Raw genomic sequence first — 24,723 nt, 5'->3', positions numbered from 1 at the left:
TGACTCGACTGGCTTCCGGCCCCTTCCAAGGCCAGATATGCTCCAAGCCCGCCCCCACGTCCTGCTGGTCCTCCTTTGTTCTAATCACTTGCTCCGCCTCCTACTTCTTGGAGACTCAGGTGCAGCTAATTCCTCCTCCTCTGCAGTTGAATCCAACCCTCTACTATCACCTGAATCCTGCTCCTTCATCTCTCTGCTGCTGCGAAAACTTACAGGCAGCCATCCAGAGCGAGAAGGGCTTATCTCACTTTTGTTGTGAGAATGACTCAGTGCAGTTTTGAAAGGTTCAGTCAGCCATCTTGATTCAAAATGGAATCCAATTATATCCAAACAGGTGAAATTGATCTCAGGAAACCTCACCAAAAAATTGGTTATAATATTTTATTATTTGTATTATTCTTTTTTATGAAGAGACATCTAAGGTGGCCTTCAAGGCAATAAAGTTTGTGTGACCAATATATGATATTAAATCTTTCACAGCCATGTCATTGCCAATGAAATTAATTTACAGTATCCCACCATTAGTAGTTTAACAAGCTAACCACATCCTCTTACAAAACTGACAAGTGTGAGGGTTTTGATGAGAAGCCATTTTCTTTTCAGTCCCCCAGAATGTATGTGACTTTATAAGTATCTTGGCCATTCCCACAAGCAGTGTGTTCTGCTAAAACTATTCCCTATTCTACAAGTCGTCAGGGCATCACAGTACAACCTGGTCTCTCCTGCTCTCATAACAGTATTCAATCTGGAGGTCTCAAACCTGAAATTTGGTTGTATTTGGCCAAGATTTTATGACATCATGGTTGATGAATTAATTGTTTCAGGCTATTGTGGTTTCATCCATTCTTATCCATGCTAGGGAACTACACTAATGGCCATAACACATAAGCTCTCCTTATAAATGTAACAGTCATTCAAGAACACTTTGTCTACTGAAACAGAGCATTGTGCATGTGGTCATGTACTCCAGATACTTTATGCATATTCTACCTCTAAACTCTCTCTGATCTAACTTCTAAATATGTCAGCTGCACAAACAGCATTGCACTTTCTGCCTAACTCCAAATCACGTTTCTTCTACAGATGGACTCTCTACCTGTAACCTGACTCTGGAAGTGAAAAATTTATTCAATTTGGCTTGGTGTGTGTTGTGTCTGATCTTGCCCTGAACTGCCATTAAGCTAGCCCTGTTGTTAATACGGCTACCTGTATTCTGGTCCCCAAACAATATAATTTGTAAGACAGACTCCTTGTATCCACCAATGTTTTACCAAGTGCTTATGACCCATATATTCTGGCCACAAGTTGATGGATATGTACACACAGCCCTGTGAGCTGTCTAAGGTCTTGTTCTAGAACAATGTGAACAGAACATATGGGGATTCCATGCATTTTAAATGACATACAGTACAATATATATAAAGTGAAAAGTAAATGTGTAGCTAACCATGTGCTCACCAGTTGGCATTGCATTTGCAGACCTCTGCTAGTTTTGCTGGCTTAGAATATTGTGCACTCTACATCTCTGAGCAGCCTTGAAAGTTAGTTTATTCATAGTTGGTCTCTAGCTAACAATAAAGGCCAAGTGTAAGCTAGCTCAGAGCTTCTTGCACATAGTCTTCTCTTTTCTGAGCTAAATAGAAGACTCATAATATAAAATATATTTTATTCAACATGTCTCTGAATAGCAGTAGTTGGGGAACTTGAGTGAGAGAGTGCTTGCACTCATGTTTTGCTTGTGGTCTTCCCATAGGCATCTGGTTGGCCATCGTGGGAAAAAGGATGCTAGACTTGATAGGCCTTTGGCTTCATCCAGAAGTGCTCTTCTTATGTTAACCCACCTAGTGGTATCACATAGGCATAGTTACCATCACATTGTTTTACTGAAGTCTGTCTGATACTAGGTGTGGTTGTCCTTGCTGGTATAACTTGCAAGCTGTGCTGAGTATCTGACTGGGACTGAAACTGGTTCGCTAATGGGTGGATTAAGTTCTATGATTTGGGAGCCTGAGAAACAAAAGTTGGCGGGGGGGGGGTTGTGTCCGAGAAGTAGGAATCTGATTCTGTCACCTGCTTTCCAATTTCTATACAGAATCAGGTATTGCTAGTGGTACATTCTTTGAAGCAAAGAAAATAATATTGTATCCCAAGTTCAGTTACCTAACACATTTCTTTTAAAGTTCAGACAAAACATTGGTTAAAATGTTTTCCCTGTCTATCTCAAAGGTGAGTACTAGATATAAAAATAAAACAGCCTAATATATTCCATTACAATTGCAGATATTAAAACACAGTTATTAGACAATTTAAATGGTTTACCATTTGTCTCCAAAATCCAGCACAAACAGAAAGATTTTACAAAGCTTCCTAAATATATTATATATGAAGGATACAATTCTATGTTAAAATGTATGTCTTGATGGAAAACATTGTTCTGCTCTTACTCCTGTGTTCATTTAACTCTATGTTTTGTTTCAGTGTGATTTGATTGTATTGAGAGACTGCTAAGAGAATTCAACAATTCTGTCCCATGTTGTTGAAGTGAACGCTTGGGGATCTGAAATGCTTGGAGATCTGAAATGGAGAAGACTATGAATAGATGATACATAAAGATCAATGACTGGAAAGAAATAGCATCAAAGGTAAAATGGAATGGGGGTGGAAGTAAAATGCTACAGAAACAAACAAGGATGAGAGAGAAAGGAAAAGGATCAAGAGGAAGGGATGAAAAGGAGCTTGGCAAGCAGAAAGAGATGATGAAAGCAGGTAAAAAGCCTCAGGTGAGGTATGCACATTTTTCCCTAAACGGTCAACAAGTCTGAAGCTCTGTAGCCTGAGTTGCATATTGCAGTTCCTTTTGTAGAATGGAGATCACATAATTTATCTTTTTTGAAACAACTGTGGTACGTTGAAAGTTATACAAGAATCAAAGAAAAAATGCATGAAACACAGAAGGTGCTACGAGACTGAAGAAAAGGGAAACTTTAACAGAGTGGGTACAGTAGGTCTTAATTTCATTTTGAAACTGTTCAAATTGGGGTTGTTAAGGGATTTGTACCTGCCATCTCAGCAGACGTGATCAGTTTCCTGATCTACTGCTGAACAGTCGCAATATCCAGAGGTTTGATCTCCTGTTAACATGTTCCCATTTCTAATCCATTCTTAATGCAAATCATATATTCAGACAAGAAAATTGGGGGAAAGACTTATACTCTGGCTTTGATTAAATTATGTGCTGACAGTGCTATTTTTCTAGAAAAACCGGAACTCACCATGAACACCTCCCTAGTTAGAATGGCAATGGCGCCCACCCGAGAGGTGCCAGAACTGAGGCCCAGCAAGTTCTGGCTGGAAAAAAGCCCTTTGTGCTGAGAATAAGTCTGAGGGCTATGATGTCTACCTCATATTCCAAAAATGAGAGGCACAAAAAATGAGAGGCACAAATACAAGATGGGGGACACCTGGCTTGAGAGCAGTACATGTGAAAAGGATCTAGGAGTCTTGGTTGACCACAAACTTGACATGAGCCAACAGTGTGACGCGGCAGCTAAAAAAGCCAATGCAATTCTGGGCTGCATCAATAGGAGTATAGCATCTAGATCAAGGGAAGTAATAGTGCCACTGTATTCTGCTCTGGTCAGACCTCAACTGGAGTACTGTGTCCAGTTCTGGGCACCACAGTTCAAGAAGGACACTGACAAACTGGAACGTGTCCAGAGGAGGGCAACCAAAATGGTCAAAGGCCTGGAAACGATGCCTTATGAGGAACGGCTAAGGGAGCTGGGCATGTTTAGCCTGGAGAAGAGGAGGTTGAGGGGTGATATGATAGCCATGTTCAAATATATAAAAGGATGTCACATAGAGGAGGGAGAAAGGTTGTTTTCTGCTGCCCCAGAGAAGCGGACACGGAGCAATGGATCCAAACTACAAGAAAGAAGATTCCACCTAAACATTAGGAAGAACTTCCTGACAGTAAGAGCTGTTCGACAGTGGAATTTGCTGCCAAGGAGTGTGGTGGAGTCTCCTTCTTTGGAGGTCTTTAAGCAGAGGCTTGACAACCATATGTTGGGAGTGCTCTGATGGTGTTTCCTGCTTGGCAGGGGGTTGGACTCGATGGCCCTTGTGGTCTCTTCCAACTCTATGATTCTATGATATTGAAGGGAGAGCATTGTGTGCTTCTGAGCTTTGTATTACAAAGTAAGGAATGAAGAACTAACAACATGTATGTAAACCAGCCCTGAGGGCTGCCATTGGAGCTGGCCATCTCAGTACTGGTTGCATTTGAAAAAGGGCAGAGCCATTTTAATCCTGGTAGTGGGGATCTCTAGCCGAGAGCAGTTTCACCCCATCTCCCTTACTCTCACTCACCCACACAATCACTAACCTAGAAATTGCTGTTGTGGCAGCAGGGAGACTGTAGCAGTGGCTGCTGATGCCTTGGCAGCAGTTGTTCTCTTTCGTCCACTTACATGATGATCGAGACCAGGACTTTTTTTCAGCAAGAACTTGCTAGGGCTGAGTTCTGGCACCTCTCAGGTGGGCGCCATTGCCATTATAAGAGAACAAAGGGGTGTTCGTGGTGAGTTCCAGCACCTCTTTTTCTAGAAAAATAGCACTGATTGAGACTCACAATATGCCTTGGAAAGAAGTTGTAATTTAATGAACAGTGACACGCCTACTCTCCATTCTGAGCATATACATATGGCGATCATTATATCAATATTCTTTAATTCTTTGCAGATTTGAATTCCTTCAGTGTACAGTTCTGGCTCATTAATTTACTAGTCCCTACCCCCCCCCAAAAAAAACCATTCACAAGGCTACCCCTATTTTCCTCTTCCATCTGGTGTACAACAAAAGAGAAAATCAATTAAACTTGTCTAAAGATGGGGATATAAAGCTCTTAAATAGCAATTGTATTTCCCTTAATACAGATATATTTATCATTAAATAGATGGGTCATATAGTCACGGACAAATAAGCTTTTATTCTGCTTCTGCATTGATTTTTTTAAAAACCCTACCTCTAACCCACTGGCTTCCATTTATGTAAGAAAACAGCATTTGCCATCAAAGCCTTTCCTTGACATGAAACCACAGAGAAACAACCCTTTAAGCTGAGTGACTCTCAGTCAAATACCACTCTGTCATGTGTAGTTTGTGCACAAAACATGGTTTCGTATAGTCGTGATTTGATAATAGGTTTGTACATTGTGTGATATTTTATAACCATTATCCTCTCTAATAGGTCAGACGCACTTTGCTGAAAATGTCTTGGTAGTGAGTGGAATTTAAAAAGCTGAAACCGATTCCAGATCTTGTTCATTTTGGAGAGACCCCTGGGAAGAGGCCCTCCTGCTGTAAAACTCCCAGATGCAAAGGGATAAGCCACAGTATGAAAAGCAGCATACCGTCAAGCAGCTATAGGTTAATAGAGAGCTCATGCTATCTTCAATCCATGGTTCCTTTGGTTAAAAGGATCTCAGCTAGCAAGGCAGCGGGAAGCTTCTTTGCAAGTCAAAACCAAGACAGATCTATTGATCTGTTTAATTGGGGGGGGGGATATTTTTTTGAAATCATAAACTAATGTGGAAATGTGGCTAAAGATTTGAGAGAAACTTAAACCAACGGATTCATGCATCCCCTATTGCATGATAATTTGTGACCAGGTTGTCTCTGCCCTGGAAGAGCCACAGTTGGTTCATCCTCCTCAGCTGGCAAAAAGATCCTTCATGCCCTTGGGCATCAAGATATGGAGCCAGATCTAACGCCTACTCCAGCTGTAAAGTTGTCCAGTGAAAAACCCTCTCCAGAATGCTGCCTCCCACATCAGACAAACCAACAGCACCTCCATTTTATGTAGATTATGCTTCAGTTTATTAGACCTCCTACAGCCCTGGTTTAGAGGGAACAATGGTCTGATTCAAAGTTGGGGCATAATTATATGTTAGGTGCAAATACATGTTGAGCATTACCATTACTTTTAAAATGACAAATCTGTTTTGAGATGAGAGATGTGGCATGTAACTCTTTCCCTACTCAGTGTTTCTTCATTCACAATTGTACCATTCCAACCAACTTTTTCCTCCCAGGGTTCCAAAACCCCCCACATATTTTCAGGTATTTAGACAGATTTGCCCAAACTGACACAGAAAAGTCTTTTATTATTTGGTAAAAATTATCTTAAACCTCTTCTGCATCAATAACTATCTGTCATGCCATCACTCAACACTGAGTGGGTTCCATAGTGTCAGTCATCCAATTACTAAATTAATTGTCTGTATGAATAAATTGATGCTTTCCATTCTGATACATAAACTTGTTCATCTATATTCAAATGTAAGAATAATGCGATTTCTCTGTATGTATCTCAGTTACCAAATCAAGAAAAAGCTGAATGCGCTTCTGCCTAACTGGCCCAGAACTGGCCCTTTGCTGAAGTGGCAATAGCAGCATTTGGCTTTGGCTTTGGAACCATTTGCACTTAGCTGCATCTGCTCTGGAACACCACGAGAGCTTGTCAGTCCTATTTAAAGCCTGCTTTTTAGCAAACAGTGGTCTATAATGAGCTGTGTGCCCAGGGCATCCCAATTTATTTCCGTGGAGTTTTGCCAGTGCATCAGAGAGCAAGAACTTGTTCCAGATTTATTAAATATAAGCTGAATAAAAATAAATGAGCCATCAATATACACAAAGTATGCTCTGGTGCTCTTAGATCGCTTCAGGGAAACTTCAACTATGCATTCTGGCCCCAGGTGACCTTTTGCTGTTGGGGTGGTACAGGCAGAGACTTGCCTTGCATCAACTAAAGCAGCATGTTACTTTGGACACGTGGGGAAAAGAACCACAGAACACACCGATTTGACGGTCCAGTATTGCACCAGTGCTAGACAAAGGGACTGTTCCAGTTGTCCTAAGGATAAGATGCAAGGGACCAGAAGTGGCACCACCTTCTCAACCCTATTCTCATCTTTCCTCCCAGATCCTTGTGTAGGTGTGGTTGTTTAGGTAACACAAGAGCTTCCCTAGAGTGTTGTGGCAATGGCAGCAAGAGCTGTGCAGGACCAGTCCAGGAGATTTTGCTGCTTGTGGCAAACAATATCCCCAGTGCTGTACCCTCTGCTGCGGGCACACCCCACCCTCACCTCTGCCATGGAGACGGAGGTGGGGGCATGGCTAGGGTGCACTCATCACAGCAGAGGTAGTGGCAGGTGGTGGCAAGAAGGGCACTCCTCAGGCCCTTTTCATGGGTGGGTCCATATCATGGGTGGTAGCCAGGGGCGCTGACCTGGGCCCCAGATTATGGGTGCCCAGCGGCGCTTACAACATAACATGACATTATGACATCATGTGCATTCGATGGCAGTGCCTAGGAGCCCCAGAAATCATGTCCAAAGGCTGCCGATGCGATTTTTGGGGCCTCACAGAGCACTGGAAGTCGCACCAGAGGCCTCATGGTGTGGGTGCTGAGCACCCACCCCAAAAATTGTAGGTACCCTGGCACCCAGGGCCCCTTATAGTTGGAGCCAATGGTGGCAGCTCACAGACCAAGGAAGTCAAGACGGCCATAAGACCTGTATGTAGAAGTAGAACGCTTGGTCAGGCTATGAGTAACATAGATGCAGCAAAGCTGAATTGATAGGATAGAACTTGAGAAAAGGATAGAACTTGGAAAACGGAGTTTTGGTTTTTATGGAAGGAAAGGGTTTTAGGAGGGATTCAGATCACAAGTAGCTTGATTGGCCTGAGAGATGGGAAAGGAGACAGGCCAGATACTGACAAAAAGAAGAAAACAGAAGCAAGGCATTTAAAATCAAGCTTGATTATATATGGAGAGTGCAGCAAGATCTTCCCATCCAAATTGGTAGCAACTATTGTTTACTGATTCTAAATTGAGCAAGATGGTACTTCCTTTGTGCCAAGAATTATATAGAGATTTCTCTGCCAAAAGGTCCTCAAGTAACAGCTCTTGCATTTTCACAAACAAGGAACAAACCCTGATTACTAGATGAAAAGAGACTAATGAAAAAGGAATATAGGGAGAGGAAGGCATAAACTTAACTTCTGCTATGCAAGCAACAAATAGTAGTGAGAGTAATTAAGAACTGAGTCCACTGGCTACATGTGATAAATTATAGAGCAGTGGCGATTTGCTTTAAATGCGTTCCCTTAAGGGCTGTGTGAATCTATTAGTCAAGAGAGCTCATGCTAAATTGAGGTGAAATTCACCCAAGAATGTGAGATACAAAACTGGAATGGTTTGTGGAATGCTTATTTGGGGTTTTTCAATTGCTTTGCTATTTTTAGATTAATTTTCTTGGAGTAATTGCTCCATCTATTTCCGTTGTTTATGTTAGCTATCTGGTGATAGTCTAAAACCCCTCAATTTTACTTTGCCATCATTTGGCCTTTAGAAATAAATTGTTACCATCTAAACAAAGTTGTTCTGGTGCCCTCTGCATCTCCACTCTGCTGGCATTGTGTGAAATGAGATTGAAAATCAGGTGGGCTATTTGACCGATGGTTCCTTCCACCTGTAATTGAAACTTGGCATCCTCTGAAACTGAGTCCGCAAGGATGCACAAGATAGTCCAATTAAAGTCGTGTCCAGTTGCCAGAATTGCCTGTTTATTGAGCAGTTAGAAAGCACTCATAACTCACTAGAACCATTTCTCTGTCTTTTATCTTTGAATGACAGCTTGCTAAATAAGAGCATCACAGGCTGCTTTTATCATCTGCGCTGCAAATGAAGTTTTCAGCTCTGCAGCATCTTTTCACAGCTCTTTGCTTGCAATGGCAATGATTGTTTTCTAGCTGGAATTAAGGTATTACCTCTTATTTCTAACTCAAATAAATGCCTTCATCATGAAAATATCTGATACTCAACAAAATAATAAAGGAATCCTAAGCAAAGTTTCTATAGCATGAATTAATTTTAAAGTTAAAACCCTTTGCACAGTGTTAATTAAAAAATCATATCTATATCTTGGACTAGATCCAATGTTCATCATAGGGCCTACTCTGAGTATATGACTTTATATTATATATTTTATTTTATATAATATATTATAAAATATATACAGTGGTACCTTGGGTTACATACCCTTCAGGTTACATACGCTTCAGGTTAAAGACTCCGCTAACCCAGAAATATTACCTCAGGTTAAGAACTTTGCTTCAGGATGAGAACAGAAATCGTGCTCCGGCGGCGCGGCAGCAGCGGGAGGCCCCATTAGCTAAAGTGGTGCTTCAGTTTAAGAACAATTTCAGGTTAAGAACGGACCTCTGGAACGAATTAAGTACTTAACCTGAGGTAACACTGTATTATTTTATATAATATATAATATATAATCTAAAGCAGGGGTATATACATTGTTTTCGTACCATGCTTTTGCTTTGTTAGTGTTTCTTAAACATTACGCCCATGTTCTTCCAGGATTTATTAAATCCCAGGAATCCAGTTTCCTGATGCCTAGAGATTTAATGTTGTTGGCTGGCAATTTTAAATATTTTTCCAGTCTGCAGTTTATGTACTCAGACTCTAGGTTTTAAATATTAACATCTTGTTGTTGTTTTAATTTCACTGTGTTTTTCTCTAATTAATATTTATTAATTTACTTATTACTTTTCACACTGCAATAGGAGGCAAGTGTAAGAGCATTCAGGGATCCTCTGAAATCTAAAGCGGTGGCTCTGCTAGCTGAAATATACAAAGAGGGGGGTCACAACTATAACAAATGAAGCATTGCAATCATTTGAGGGTGCAACCCTAAGGGACGTTGTCCCAGAGACCATAGGATACAATTGTCTTCCTCTCTCCATTAGTGGAAAGGGAGGTCTACCCTCATATGCTGCCTCAGGATGACATCAGAAATTTCCACTGCCATAGATACTGCAATGGCAATAAGACCCCAGAGGAGCTCTTCCAATGTTGTGTAATGGTTGGATTGGTTGATGCTTCGGATCTACTTGGACCCAAGGGCCTCTTGTTTCCTGGACATGCCCCACGAATGGGAGGAGTGTATTACCATTACCCTGAAACTGCAGCTCTCGTTTTCCATCCTATTGGAACCAATGGGTGTGTGTGTGAGCAATTGGCAAAGAAAACAAACAACGTAGGAAAATGCCCCTCACTTTTTGACTGTTTATCCACTATGGACAACCCAATTTGGATGACTTTGTTAACTATATAATCAGCATCATCTACCGTCACCAATGAATAGGGAGACAATCCTAAGGAGTGCCCCAAAGCTCTGATTCCCACTGTTAGGATCAAGCAGATAATTTGGTAATACAGCCTCCCTCCCTCTCCCAAATTCAGTTTAGTAGAGTCACAAGATCAGTGGTGGCTGGTGCATTAGAGTGAAAGGGACATTGTCCAACCTCAGACTACCCTGAGCCAGACCCCAGCTACTTTCTTTCTTTCTTACAGCCTTTCTAGTGGGTGACCCTGTCTGTCAGTTTCCTCCTCCCAGGGGTGCTGACTTGAATAAAATATGGGGGGGGGGGGCGCAGGTAGGCCCTGCCCTGCATAATCAATCACATGACAAGGCATGCACACACCATTTGAATGGCAATGCCCGTCCCCCTCAAATATTTTATCGGGGGCCCCAATGAGTTGGCTCCTATGCCTCTTCCTCAGTCTTAGTAGTGTTCCTTGTGGAACTCAGTAGGGAGGAGGATTGGGGCAGAAAAAGAATTGGTAGGTTCTGTTTGTAACTGACTCTGGCTCTTACTTGCTCTTGCTCCATACTTTCCACCCTACCAGTCCCAAAGGACACCAGTCACTACTGGACCAGATACAAAAAGGGACAATTTGGGCAGATGTAGCTTGTCACACAGAGGTTCAAAAGGGTGAATACACCAGTAGACCCTGGTTCTTGTCCTCCATTGGATCTGGTTGCCCCAGGTTTGGTAACTCTCTTTCAAAGATGCCATGCTACCTATCACTAGCACCCAGTACTAGGGCCAGAGCTAGTCAGAGAAGCTCATCAGAAATTGCTCATCCCATGATTTAGACCATGAGGCTGAATCATCTTTGACTTACTTCTCCTCCTGAGTAGCCCCTTCCTCCTGAGGAAACCCCATGCCATAATGCCCCCCAAACACTTCTATGCCAATTTTGGACCTCCTAGTGTTGTTATTCACATTTAGTGCTCATAGAGTTTACTCTAGTGCTTTAGGGCACAATCCACCCGGAATGGTACTGGAACAAGCTTTGAAGCAATAAGCAGGACTAAGGCTGTTTGCAAATTAATTTCATACGTTTTAACCAGGAGAAGCTCCATGTATGTATTTTTTCCCATAGGTAGTATATTCTATCATAAATATTGGAATTAGTTAGTTATAAAGGGTTATAATGTGGTCAGGTTTTTGAATTGTGTTAGTGGGTTTCCTGAAATGCTACAAATTCAGCTAATTTTAAAGTGGCATTCGTAATACATAAAACATAATTACTTAAAACCTATAAATAATTTTTTGCACATTCTTTTTAACTTTGGTTTGTTTTTATCCACACTTCATTGAGTTTTAAATAAACAAACAGGAGTGCTAAATAAACAGGCATTTATTTTTAAGCTTTATGATTTTTTGTCATAATTTAATGAAGTGCTTATAAGGTGGTTGTGCCTGCTAACCTTTGGGTGGATGTTTGCTAGGATCAGTAGTTAGTACGCTGATTATATTTTCATGTGACTGCTTTAGAGTTTTGGTTGTTTGATTTCTCTTCATGGAACTAAGAGTTACATTGCCATTGGAAGTGGTAATTTGACAGCTGAAAACAAAGGACCCAACATCCATGGGGTGCATTTCTTAATTGTCTATTGAAATCATATATATTTGTATACACATACTGTATACAAATACAGTACCTACGGGACCGCCTCTCCTGGTATGCCCCACAGAGGAACCTACGGTCTGCAAATAAAAACATCCTGAAGGTCCCAGGCCTCAGAGAGGTTAGGCTGGCCTCAACTAGAGCCAGGGCTTTCTCAGCTGCGGCTCCAATCTGGTGGAACGCTCTGTCACAAGAGACTAGGGCCCTGCGGGACCTGACATCTTTCCGCAGGGCCTGCAAGACAGAGTTGTTCCGCCAGGCCTTTGGTCAGGGCCCAGCCTGACTCCCACCTCCGGCAACCTGCACAGAACTTTGCTTAACGGTTGCCATTAATTTGATTTTAATTAATTTTTATAATGAAATGTTTTAGAATGTTGGATTATTTGATTGTTTGATTATTTGTTTGTTGTTAGCCGCCCTGAGCCTGGCTTTGGCTGGGGAGGGCGGGATATAAATAAAATTTATTATTATTATTATTATTATTATTAATGAGTATGGGTTGCTCGTGCGTAAGTTGCCGCCTCTCCTGGCTATGTTGCCTTGTTAAACCTTTCTGTCTGGACAGCCCTTCACTTCGTGGCTGCCTCAGTCGCTAGCAGAATCCGTCAGTGGGCGTTTCTTAAACCTTTTCCAACATAAAAGTTGTTTGACGCCAAGTCTCCTCCTACTCTCCCTGTGCGGAAGCCTTCTGCGCAGGGAGGGTGTGGGTAGCGGAGGACCCGTGCTCTCCCCGCTGGTGTCCGGTGAAGAGTCCTGGAGCCCTCTCGCCGATTCCCCCATCTGCCCCCCTTTATCCCTGGTGTTGCGCTGATTTGCTTCCCCATCTGCTGAGCTGCCTCTCTCCCTGCTGGGCCCTTCTCCAGCATCATTTGAGAGCCTTCCCTCCGCCTCTAGCTCCGATGTCAGTTCCCTGACATCCACCTCCCCCCCAGGACCCCCTCCACCCCCGGCCCAACCTGTTGACCCAACTTCATCCCTTTCTTCAGCCGACGATGTGGGGAACCCCCGGAAGGAGCTGTCGCCATCCTCTGAGGATTCAAAACCCGCTTCCCACCCGCTCTGATCCCGCGGGGTGGGCCTCCCAGTCTGATTCTTCTTCCTCCGAAGCCTCTTCTCCCTCCCCTTTGGAGGCAGAAAACCCCACAAAATCCTCTTCATCGTCTGTGGTTCCAAATTGCTCCTCCCAGAATCTCGCTAGTGGTTTGGGTTTGTCCAGGAACAGGCGGTGGAATTCCTCCACCAGATACCCGTCAGTGATTGCTTCCGCGGGAACCCACGTGTTTTCCGACCCGGGTTCTCCCTCCCAAGCCACCAAGTACTCCACCTGGCGTCCTCGCCACCTTGAATCAAGTATTTCCGTGGCCAAGTTGTGGTGCTCCCTCTCCTCTACCTGCGGGTGTGTGGTGACTTCTCCCTCTCGCACCAGGAATCCCCGTCCTTCCCTGTACGGTGAGAGTAGGGACCTATGGAACACCGGGTGTATCTTCATGCTGTCAGGCAATTTGAGCTTGAATGCCACGGGGTTTACCTGCTGTGTTACCTCAAACGGTCCCAGCCGCCTGGGCTGCAACTTCTTGCACCCCCCTTAAAAGGTAACCCTTGGGTTGACAACCACACCCGATCTCCCACCCGTATGGTCTCCCCTTCCCTACGGTGCTTGTCTGCCTGCCTCTTGTAAATTTCCTTGGCCCGCTCCAAGTTCATCTTAAGTTGCTGGTGCAGGGCTTCCATTTCTTCCACAAACTGCTCTGCCGCCGGTACGCTCCAACCTTCCTCCCCACTCCCCGGGAAGGCCCTGGGGTGACACCCATAATTGGCCATGAACGGGCTCATTACCGTGGACACATGTTCAGCGTTATTGTACGCAAATTCAGCCAGCGCTAGTTTCTCTACCCAATCGTTCTGCCTCTCGCTGACGTAGCAGCGTAGGTATTGCTGGAGTATACTGTTCGCTCTTTCTGCTTGCCCGTTGGTTTCCGGGTGTCTCGCCGTTGAGAAGCTCACTTCGACCTGCAGCAAGCTCATGAGCTTCCTCCAGAAACGGGAAGTAAATTGTTTCCCGCGGTCGGAGATGACCCTTGAAGGAGCCCCATGCAACCTGAAGATGTGATCTACAAACAACCTGGCTGTTTCCTCTGCCGTGACCGCATGTGAGCAAGCTATAAAATGGCACATTTTTGTTAGTAGATCGACTACTACCATGACTGCTGTCTTCCCCCTGGACTTGGGCAAATCTGTCATAAAATCAATGGACACCAGCTCCCAGGGTCTTCCCGGCGTGGGTAAGGGTTCCAGTAAGCCTGTGGGGGCAGCCCTCTCCCCCTTTGCCCTTTGGCAGCGGTCGCACCCCCGTACATATTCCCGTACATCCTCCCTAACCCTTGGCCACCAGAACTGCCTGATGACGAGCAGCATGGTTTTGTGCTGTCCAAAGTGCCCAGCTGTGGGGTTGTCGTGGAGTTGTTTGAGTACCTTCCCCCTCAGGGTCTCCCCCGGTACATACAGCGCCCCCTTATAGTACAGCACCCCTTCCTTTTCCTCAAACCCCTCATGGTTATCTCTTCCATCTCAGAGTTCCCGGATTTTAGTTTGAGTGAACACGTCGTTTCTAGTAAGCCCGGCCAGTTCTCGTTTCCCAACCAAGGCTCCCCCACACACCCATTGGTCCTCGGGGATCACGTGTCGTATCTCCGGCGGTCCCTCTGCTTCCATGTACTCCGGCTTCCGGGAGAGAGCATCTGCTCTTATGTTTTCCTCTCCCGGCACGTATCGGATCTCGAAGGAAAACTTGGAGAACTCCTGTGCCCATCGAATCTGTCTCTGGTTGAGCACTCGTGTGGTCCTCCAGTATTCCAAGTTCTTGTGATCAGTACAAACCTGGATCTTGTGCTGCGCCCCTATTAGTAGATGTCTCCATCGGCGAAACGCCGCATAGATCGCAAGCAGTTCGCGGTCATACACAGTATAGTTTTGCTCCGACTTGCTCAGCTTCCTTGAGAAAAAGGCACACGGCTTCCATTCCTGCTTGCTCCTCCCTGGCTGCAAAAGAACCGCCCCAATGGCTCTGTCGGACGCGTCGGTCTCTAGCCTCATGGGTTTCTCTAGATCAACGTGCAGGAGCTGCTCTTCCGAAGCGAACGCCTTCTTCAGTCTTTCAAAGGATTGCTGGGCACTTTCTGTCCAGACGAACTTCTTTTTGCTACTGAGACAATCTGTGATGGGCGCTGTCAAGTGGGCGAAGTTCTTGATGAACTTCCTGTAGAAGTTGCTGAACCCTAGGAACCTCTGCATGTCCTTCCGGGTTTTGGGGGCCTTCCATTCCAGCACCGCCTGCACCTTGCTTGGGTCCATAGCTAGGCCTTTGTCTGACAACTTGTACCCCAGAAACTCGACTTCTCTGGCGTGAAACTGACATTTTTCCAGCTTGACCCACAACTGGTGCTTCTGCAGTCTCTTTAGCACTTCCCTGACGTCTCTGACATGTTGCTTCTCATTGTCCGAATAGATTAAGACGTCGTCCAAGAAGGCTACACAGTTATTGTACAGCAGGGACCCCAACACGTGGTGCATGAAAGCTTGAAAACAGGTGGAGCCCGACTGTAATCCAAATGGCATAACTAAGTACTCAAAGGCCCCCAGGGGTGTGAACATTGTGGTCTTCCATTCGTCCCCCTCCCTCATCCTAATCAAATTGTATGCTCCCCTGAGGTCCAGTTTGGTAAAAATTTTCCCCTGCCTCACCCGTGTTAAAATGTCGTCAATCCTGGGCATTGGGAAGGTCACGGGTTCTGACACCAGGTTGACGCCCCGGTAGTCCACAATGAGCCTGGGTTGATTAGTATCTTTTTTGTCCACAAAGAACACCGGACTGCCCCCCACCGCCTTTGATTCTCTTATGAAACCTCTTTTCAGGTTCTTGTCAATAAATTCCCGCAACTCCTTCATCTCCCTGTCCGACATGGCATACAGTTTACCCACCGGCAGCTGCGCCCCTGGGAGCAAGTTGATTTGGCAGTCAAAGGGCCTATGGGGGGGTAGTCTATCCGCCTCCTTCTCGCTGAAGACCTCCTGCAGGTCAGCATATTGTGGTGGCACCTCCCCTTTCGGCTCCACAGCTATCCCAGCCACCCTGGCCACGGTCATCCTTGGGGTTTTCCCCCCAGACAGTGTTCCAAGCAGTAAGCTGACCCAAAGGTGACCGTTCTCTGATGCCATGCCACCACTGGATCATGTTGTGCTAGCCAGCTCATCCCTAATATTATTGGGGGCCCTGCCAGTGAGGCTACGTGAAAGGCGATGGTCTCTGTGTGCCTGGAAACCCTCATTCTCATTGGTGGGGTCTGGTGCGTCACTTCCCCTCCCAGAAGCTCCCTGCCATCAATGGTGGTTACTTGCAAGGGGAAATCCAGGGGCAGCAGGTGGAGCTGGTGTTCTAGTGCAAAGTCCTTGCTGAAGAAATTGCAGGAACTGCCTGAATCCAACAGCCCTTTCACCTTGACTGGGTGCCCATTCGGGAGTTCTAGCACCACTTCTATGGCTATAGCCGCCCTGGGGGGGTCTGGTTGGGGCACTTTTATTGGTTGCTGGCCTGGCTGCTGTGCCCGCTGAGTGGCAGCCAAGCGTTGGCGTTTTCCTGCTCCTGCCCCTTTCCCCCCTCCTCCTCACCGCCTGCAGCTCCCACCATCCCTTGCCAGGCCTTTCTTTGCGGGCAGACCCTGGCAAAATGTCCTGGCCGCTGGCAGAGAAAACACTTCTTGGTGGTTTTCCCATCCTTTCCCTCCCTCTTGCGACCTTCACTGGAGTTTGAAACCTCCCGCACGCATGCCCCATCTATTTCCATTGGCTCCGCTGGCGGGGAAGGCTGCCTTGGTATTTCAGGAATGCGGTAGTCATGGTAACGTTGCTCTCTCCCTTCGCGCTTCTCCTGGGCCCGCGCTTCCTGCCTTACACCAATCGCAAGCACAGCCTTGGTCAGCTGATCCATCGACTGCTGGCGGGGTGCGCGGGAAAGTTCGTCCTTCACTGTTGGGGACAACCCCTCCTCGAAGAGCATTTGAATGGGTTCAGAGTCCAATTCCCACCCGAGCCGGTGGACTAACATGGCAAAGCGTGACCAGTAGTCTCTAACTGACTGGTTCCCCTGTTTGCAGCCCATCAGTTCCCGCCGAGTCACACTTTGCTGTACATCACTGGGATACATCGCATCCATCGCCTGGAAGAATTTCCTCAGGTCTTTCAAGGCGGCATTCTGCGTTGCCATTAGGGGCCTGATCCATTCTCTGGCCCCATCCTGCAGATGTCCGACAATATAGGCAACCCTCTCCCCATCGTTTGCAAAATCATTCTGTTGCAGTTCCAACGCGTACTCTATTTCCGTTTGGAACGCACTGTAGTCCTGGGGTTTCCCTCCAAATTTGTGTACCAGTCCCTGTACCTTCCTTGCTACGGGGGTGGGTCTGACCTGAGCATCCTGAGCCCGCCTTTCGTCCAGCCGCGCCGTCAGAAGAGCCACATGCTGTTCCAAATCTCGGTTCCTCTCCACCAGATTTTGCACTCCAGCTGCTCCCTCCGTGGCGCCAGCTTCTCCGGTTTTGCTCATGATGCTGCCTGCCTGTCGCCGTGCACGAGCGACGTCAGGGACTGACGGATTGCTGTAATGAGTATGGGTTGCTCGTGCATAAGTTGCCGCCTCTCCTGGCTATGTTGCCTTGTTAAACCTTTCTGTCTGGACAGCCCTTCACTTCGTGGCTGCCTCAGTCGCTAGCAGAATCCGTCAGTGGGCGTTTCTTAAACCTTTTCCAACATAAAAGTTGTTTGACGCCAAGTCTCCTCCTACTCTCCCTGTGCGGAAGCCTTCTGCGCAGGGAGGGCGTGGGTAGCGGAGGACCCGTGCTCTCCCCGTTGGTGTCTGGTGAAGAGTCCTGGAGCCCTCTCGCCGATTCCCCCATCTGCCCCCCTTTATCCCTGGTGTTGCGCTGATTTGCTTCCCCATCTGCTGAGCTGCCTCTCTCCCTGCTGGGCCCTTCTCCAGCATCATTTGAGAGCCTTCCCTCCGCCTCTAGCTCCGATGTCAGTTCCCTGACACATACATATACATATATGAATGAAATAAGAGTGCAGTCCTAAACCTCTGTGTGGCATTTGCCCATTCTTTGGGGCTACGTTTGTATTGGGGGAGAGAAAGGGTTAATAGGTTGACCAATAAGAAAGCCCGGAGGCAGAGCCTACCTGATTTTGAGGCTCAGCCCAGAGGTTTTGACAGTTAGTTCGGTTGGTTCTTTTTGGGGGGAGGCGGAGAAGATAGAGGAGTCAGAGTGAGTTAGAGACAGGGACAAGACTGAGAGGGAATAGACTGACAGTGTTTCGAATATATTTTAAAACTTGTTTGTGTTTGAAATAAACTTTAATCTTCATTGTTAATTCTACCTGACTGAGACTCAATACTTCACCGGGGAACCCTGGGTCCCCCCCCAAAAAAAATTGGTGGCAGCGGAAGAATAAAGTAGTGGTGTACAGGTCAATAGTCCGTGAAACGACTGGGGGCTCTGTACGAACGCCACACTCTGTCCCCAATGGTTTGGGCTACCAAGACAAGGGTTGTGTAATAAATATAGGGGTTGCTCGTGCGTAAGTTGCCATCACTCCTGGCTAGGTTGCCTTGTTAAACCTTTTCTGTCTGGACAGCCCTTCACTTCGTGGCTGTTTCAGTCACTAGCAGAATCCGTCAGTGGGCGTTTCTTAAACCTTTTCCAGCATAAAAGCTGTTTGACGCCAAGTCTCCTCCTACTCTCCCTGCGCGGAAGTCTTCTGTGCAGGGAGGGTGTGGGTAGTGGAGGACCCATGCTCTCCTCGCTGGTCTCCGGCGAGGAGTCCTGGAGCCCCCTCGCCGATTCCCCCATCTGCCCCCCTTTATCCCTGGTGTTACGCTGATTTCCTTCCCCATCTGCTGAGCTGCCTCTCTCCCTGCTGGGCCCTTCTCCAGCATCGCTTGGGAGCCTTGCCTCCGCCTCTGGCTCCGATGTCAGTTCCCTGACAGGTTGGGTGTAGGATAGCACACAATGTTTTCTCTGTGGGTCTCTGTCAATGGAAAGAAGAACTGTTTGAGGGAACGGGCTGCAGCAAGCCCTGAAATGGAATTTCAGGAACATTAAATCCCAAAGATTCCCCCAAGAGGCTCCTCAGCCAAGTGATCATAGAGCTGGCATGGCAAAATCAGAGCACCTTTCCCTTACCTTGTACCCCAACTGGCACAAATAGACATGGTTTTGGATGTGGCAGAGGATCCACTGCTCTTAACCTCCCGAACCCTTTTTAGGATTGCTCCATAAGTCTCACTTGAGTTTAGTGTGACTTATGCCCAAGTATCAGTGTGCATAGACTTGTACCCCAAGCCACAGGGCCTAAGGTCTGACTTGATATGACTGCAGCAGACCTGTGAGTTAGAATGTAGGGGATGAGGATGGTTTGGAGCAGTAGGTTGGAAATTAGCTCTGAACTCGCAGTTTCCACTTTTCTCCCCCTAGCAAATTTTCAGAACTTTTAGAATGTGTCAGGAGAAAAACAACTCTGTGTGTGTGTGTTTGTGTGTGTGTGTGTGTGTGAGAGAGAGAGAGAGAGAGAGAGACAGACAGACAGACAGAGACAGAGACATGGACAGACAGACAGACAGACATTAAGGCAAGTAAAGAATACAGAATGGAACCTTCTTCTTACCTGCAACATCTTCACTTTAAAACATCTCCTACTTCATACCTGTTCATCGTGACCTTTGTGTAAGCCCTGAACACACTGACTAACAAGTGTTACTGATTTTAGTGAGGCCAGCTTTTCCAGAAGGGTATGCAGGCTTCCTGTCTCCTTTTGTGGATCAGTCATCGCATTTACATTTTCACTTTGATATACGAAAGATGGTCCATGTGCTGAACTGGCTTCTGCATATGAATCATCTTCACAGCTTTCAAAACACCGTGGATAGGGATGGACAAATCCGTCAGCTTTTGTTTCTCTCTGTTGCTCATTATTCCAGCCTTCAGTTGTTCACATTTCATGTTCCAGTTCACGTGTTGTTTTGAAAAGTGTGAATTAGTTGGGTTTGCCTTTCAATGAGAACTGAATTGAATTTCTCCTCCAACCCTAGTTACAATATATTTTAATATACAGGGAAAACGGAGTCAGGGACCGATTATAAAAAACAACAACAACTTGGTTTTATTTTAATATGTTCAATTTTTTAGGTGCCATCTATTTGCTTAAAAAAAAAGTATCCATCTATTTTGTATGTGTCAGTTAAGAATCATATTACATGGTTAAACACAGTTAACCATAAAGTATGAATAGATTAAACCTCTCTCCATCGAGGTGTGGTCTTTGAAGATTTGGCATATAATTTGTATCAGGGATGGGAATCCGTGGCACTCCTGGTGTTCTCCAACTCCCATCAGCCCCAGCCAGCATAGCCAATGGTCAGGGATGATGAAAGAGTCCTTTGTCATATTGAGTCACCCATTATCTACATGGTCAAACACAACAACGTTATGAGGGCAAGAGAAATGGGGCTTGTTTGTTCATTACTGAACTGATAAGGCACAGGATGCAGCTTGGCCATATGTTTTTCTAGGAACAATTTGATCAGTGGTCACTTCAATTCTCTTCGCTTGACGACTCAGTTTCTCTGTCATTCTATTTACCTTGGAGAGTTAAAAGGATAGGGTTATAGTGAGCCAACTAAGTTCTACTCAAAGTAGTCCCATTAAAATCAATGGGCCTGACATGTCCAATAAATTCTTTATTGTTGTTGTTATTATTGTTATTATTATTATTTTATTGGTTTTACAAGATTTTATACATTTTAACTTTAACCATTTCAAACATTAAAATAAAAGGTTCTATTGAACCTTCGGACCTTCTTCCCTCCCTCCATGGTTTCCATATTCAAGATAACATTCTATGCATCTTTTTCCTTTATCCATCTCTTAAATATCTATAGTTACCATACTTAATCCCACATTACAAGTGTCATAACATCCCTGCCAATTATTTTAACTGTTTACAGTGGTCTTTTAAGTAAATTAATAATTTATTCCAGTCTTTTAAAAATACTTGATCTTCCTGGAAGACATGTCCAATAAATTCAATAGGTGCAAACTGATGCTGGATGCAATCCATAATTTAAATGTATATTATCTTAGTCATACTTTTAATACTATTTTGACTTTCCTTTTTACATTTTGTTTTGATAGGTTATGGTTATTATGACTAATGAATTTATGACTAATGATTAATTATGATTAATACTTTACTCATAGTATCAAGAAACTGACCTTCTTTTCTTATGTGTGTACGGAAATCCCTTGTAGCAAAACAAAAGAGAAGAAAAAATAACATTACATGGGCGAAACAAAACGTAATCTTTTCCGTAATGTTTCTGGACCAGCTCATGAGCAATATGTGAAGAAACAATAGCTAAGAATACATTGTAAAAAAGTACTGACCCCCCAAAAAACTTCTGATATTTCTTTCTTTGAGAATTTCCTTAGCAGTCTTAGGTCCAAGCAACATTCAATTGCCATAACAGCAGAAGCCTATTTTATTTTATTACTTGATTCATATTTTTAAAGGTGGTTACATAGTAATCCATTTATGTGTAGATTTGCCTAAAGCTTCTGGAAAACCTAGGTGCGCAAAGTCTTTTGGCTACTGTCTCTTTAAACCAAGTATTAAAGTAAGGCGATATGATTTGTCTGAGACTGATAAATCCTGAGTGACTCAGCCATTACTATTGCTAGCATGTATATCAAAACTAGTTTCAGCATGGCTGAAATCAAGCAGGTGGGACCTGACTGGTCCCCTTAGTAAGAGACTGTGGGCAGCAAGTAAGAGTAGTGAGAAACAATTATTTTAAATAGGCATATTATATAATTATATAAACCTTTATTTAAAATAGTTTCTGATTTACCTTTTTAGTGCAAGTTATTGGAGATGGTGGTTGTTGAATAGTGGGTAGACATAGCAGACGACACAGCGATTTCTCCAAAGCAGCTCTTTATTTGTAAGCTGGAACAGAACTGAACAGCAAACAGCTCAGCCGGCCTGCTTTTATAGGCATCCGGCTGTCAACATTGTAGCAACAACAACCCAGGGTTTCCCGCCTAAAATAACTGACGTGGACCTGAGTGAAAACTATCTACAGTGGTGCCTCGCAAGACGAAATTAATTCGTTCCGCAAGTTTTTTCTTCTTGCGAGTTTTTCGTCTTGCGATGCACAGTTTCCCATAGGAATGCATTGAAAATCAATTAATGCGTTCCTAGGGAAACCGCTTGCCAGGCTGGCGGTGCGGAGAAGGGCTTTTCTCCCCACCGCAAGCCTTCAGGACAGGTACGGGAACAGAGGGGAAGGCGCGCAGCGCTTTCCCTCTGTTCCCGGGGCTTGCGTGGGAGGAGGGTTTTTCCTCCCCACCGCCAACATTCAGAACAGCATTCTGAATGTTGGCGGTGGGAAGGAAAACCCTCCTCCCACCCCAAGTCTTCAGGAAAGCCATCCGATGCCGGGCGGCGGGAGAAGGTGCCCCCCCCGCCCGGCATCGGAGCTTCCTCCCCCCCCGCCCGGCATCGGAGCTTCGTTCCGATGCCGGGGGGGAGGCGTTCCCCCGCCGCCCGGCATCGGAGCTTCGTTCCGATGCCGGGCGGGGGGGAGGAGGCGTTCCCCCCCCCGGCCGGCATCGGAGCTTCGTTCCGATGCCGGGCGGCGGGAGGAGGCATTCCCCCCCCCCCGCCCGGCATCGGAGCTTCGTTCCGATGCCGGCCGGGGGGAGGAGGCGTTCCCCCCCCGCCCGGCATCGGAGCTTCGTTCCGATGCCGGCCGGGGGGAGGAGGCGTTCCCCCCCCCGCCCGGCATCGGAGCTTCGTTCCGATGCCGGGCGGGGCGGGAGGAGGCGTTTCCCCCCCGCCCGGCATCGGAGCTTCGTTCCGATGCCGGGCGGCGGGAGGAGGCATTTCCCCCCCCCCGCCCGGCATCGGAGCTTCGTTCCGATGCCGGGCGGGGGGAGGAGGCGTCCCCCCCCGCCCGGCATCGGAGCTTCGTTCCGATGCCGGGCGGGGGGGAGGAGGCGTTCCCCCCCGCCGCCCGGCATCGGAGCTTCGTTCCGATGCCGGGCGGGGGGAGGAGGTCCGAGGACAGTGGGGAAGACGCGCTGCGCTTCCCCGCTGTCCCGGAGATTTCCCTATGGGCTTTCGTCTTGCGAAGCAAGCCCATAGGGAAATTCGTTTTGCGAAGCGCCTCCAAAACGGAAAACCCTTTCGTCTAGCGGGTTTTCCGTCTTGCGAGGCGTTCGTCTTGCGGGGCACCACTGTACACGATACTCCTGGTGGCCAGGGTGAGAACTTCAATACATAACACCCCTCCCCACCGAGATAAGGCGTTCGTTACAATAGTAATGGTTTCCTTATATACAACACTACACGTAATGGTTCAATTAGGCACAAATCATATCGGTTACATTTCACATAATTCCATTAGACCAACGGTGTTACATGTCCAACAACATAGTCCTTTAAATACGGTCTACTGGCCTTGTGGGTTTCCTGGGGGGAGAGTTCAACAGCTTCTGAGGCCGCGGCCTCCTCAATGGCTTTCTGCAGCGTGAGGTCTGGCTTGGCGAGGAGATGCCGTTGCAGACGGATGTCCTGGACCCCGCAGACGATTTGATCCATCAGGGCATCATCTAAGTCTCGGAACTCGCAGTGCATTGCAGCCTGTCGGAGGGCGGTGGTGTAGTTGTTGTTTGACTCCCCCTCTGCCTGGTTCCGGTGGTAGAACGCATGGTGGGCAGCAATCTTGGACGGCTTTTGCGCGTAGTAGTTGCAGAGCTTCTCTTGAATCGTGTCCCACGGTTCTGCCTGGACTGCTAGAGGCGCAACCAATGCTTGGGCCGTCGCGAACACATCGGGGCCACAAAGGCTGAGGGGAGGCCCCGCTTCTGCTCTTCAGACCCTCTTGTCAGCTCATTTGCTTGGAGGTAGCAGTCAAACTGAACGCGGTAGGAGTCCCATGATTCAGAGGCTGGGGCAAACGGCGGTAGAGGCACGAGTGAAGCCATGGTTCCGATGCAGATGTGGAGGCGATGGATGAAACACTGTGCTCTAGCCAGAACAGTCAGCTCTGCATTGGTTCTACTCCGTGATTTCGCTCAGTGTTTCAGCTCCGTGATTCAGCTCATCTCAGAGGGTGGCTGCGTCTGGCTGTGCTCTGATGTCCATTGATCCCATCCTCGTCGCCAGTGTTGAATAGTGGGTAGACATAGCAGACGACACAGCAATTTCTCCAAAGCAGCTCTTTATTTGTAAGCTGGGACAGAACTGAACAGCAAACAGCTCAGCCGGCCTGCTTTTATAGGCAGCCGGCTGTCAACATTGTAGCAACAACAACCCAGGGTTTCCCGCCTAAAATAACTGACGTGGACCTGAGTGAAAACTATCTACACGATACTCCTGGTGGCCAGGGTGAGAACTTCAATACATAACAGTGGTCACCTCTCAAGTGACGTCAGTCTTGATTATTTGGGTCTTTAAACCATGGTAGATGGGTGAGACCTTTTATGGGCACTATGCCAGCTGAGAAACCTTATTTGCTTTTCTAGCTTCAGTGCAAGCCAGCAACCAAAATAAGCAAAGCTGGTCAACGTGGCTGGTGTCACAATATACGGAAGCTACTCTACTGAGTCAGACCATTGGTCCATCTAGCTAAATGTTGTCTACACTGCTGCATTTCACAGCTCTTCCTGGAGGCTTCAGGGATTGAACCTGGGACCATTTGCATGCAAAGCAGATGCTCTAACACTGAGCTTTCCTTCCAGGTAGGTCGACCTCATGTCAGCTGCAGCTCCTGGTTTT

General features: G+C 46.3%; 1 protein-coding gene and 1 long non-coding RNA gene across 4 annotated transcripts in view; one reads left to right on the top strand and one right to left on the bottom strand.

Moving 5' to 3' along the window:
- Positions 1-1,933: 1,933 nt before the first annotated feature.
- Positions 1,934-10,583, top strand: LOC308481723. 3 transcript variants are annotated; one of them, XR_013988841.1, is made up of 4 exons: positions 1,934-2,642; positions 5,248-6,989; positions 8,698-8,824; positions 9,642-10,583. It is a non-coding gene; the product is annotated as an uncharacterized lncRNA (long non-coding RNA). The 3 variants fall into 3 exon arrangements; XR_013988842.1 differs by lacking the exon at positions 1,934-2,642 and having other exon boundaries at positions 4,169-6,989; XR_013988843.1 differs by lacking the exon at positions 1,934-2,642 and having other exon boundaries at positions 4,169-6,993.
- Positions 10,584-22,968: 12,385 nt separating this feature from the next.
- LOC308481103 (uncharacterized protein) overlaps positions 22,969-24,723 on the bottom strand; it is a 358,919-nt gene continuing 357,164 nt past the window's right edge. The window contains exon 2 of the mRNA XM_081013142.1: positions 22,969-23,180. The gene's annotated coding sequence lies outside the window, so the exon portion shown is untranslated. The remainder of the gene's footprint in view (positions 23,181-24,723) is intronic.

This window comes from Podarcis pityusensis (assembly GCF_964106645.2).
Source record: "Podarcis pityusensis genome assembly, chromosome: 7".
Taxonomy (NCBI): Eukaryota; Metazoa; Chordata; class Lepidosauria; order Squamata; family Lacertidae; genus Podarcis; species Podarcis pityusensis.
The sequence above is the reverse complement of the archived record's forward strand: the minus strand, read 5'-3'. Positions and strand labels throughout refer to the sequence as shown.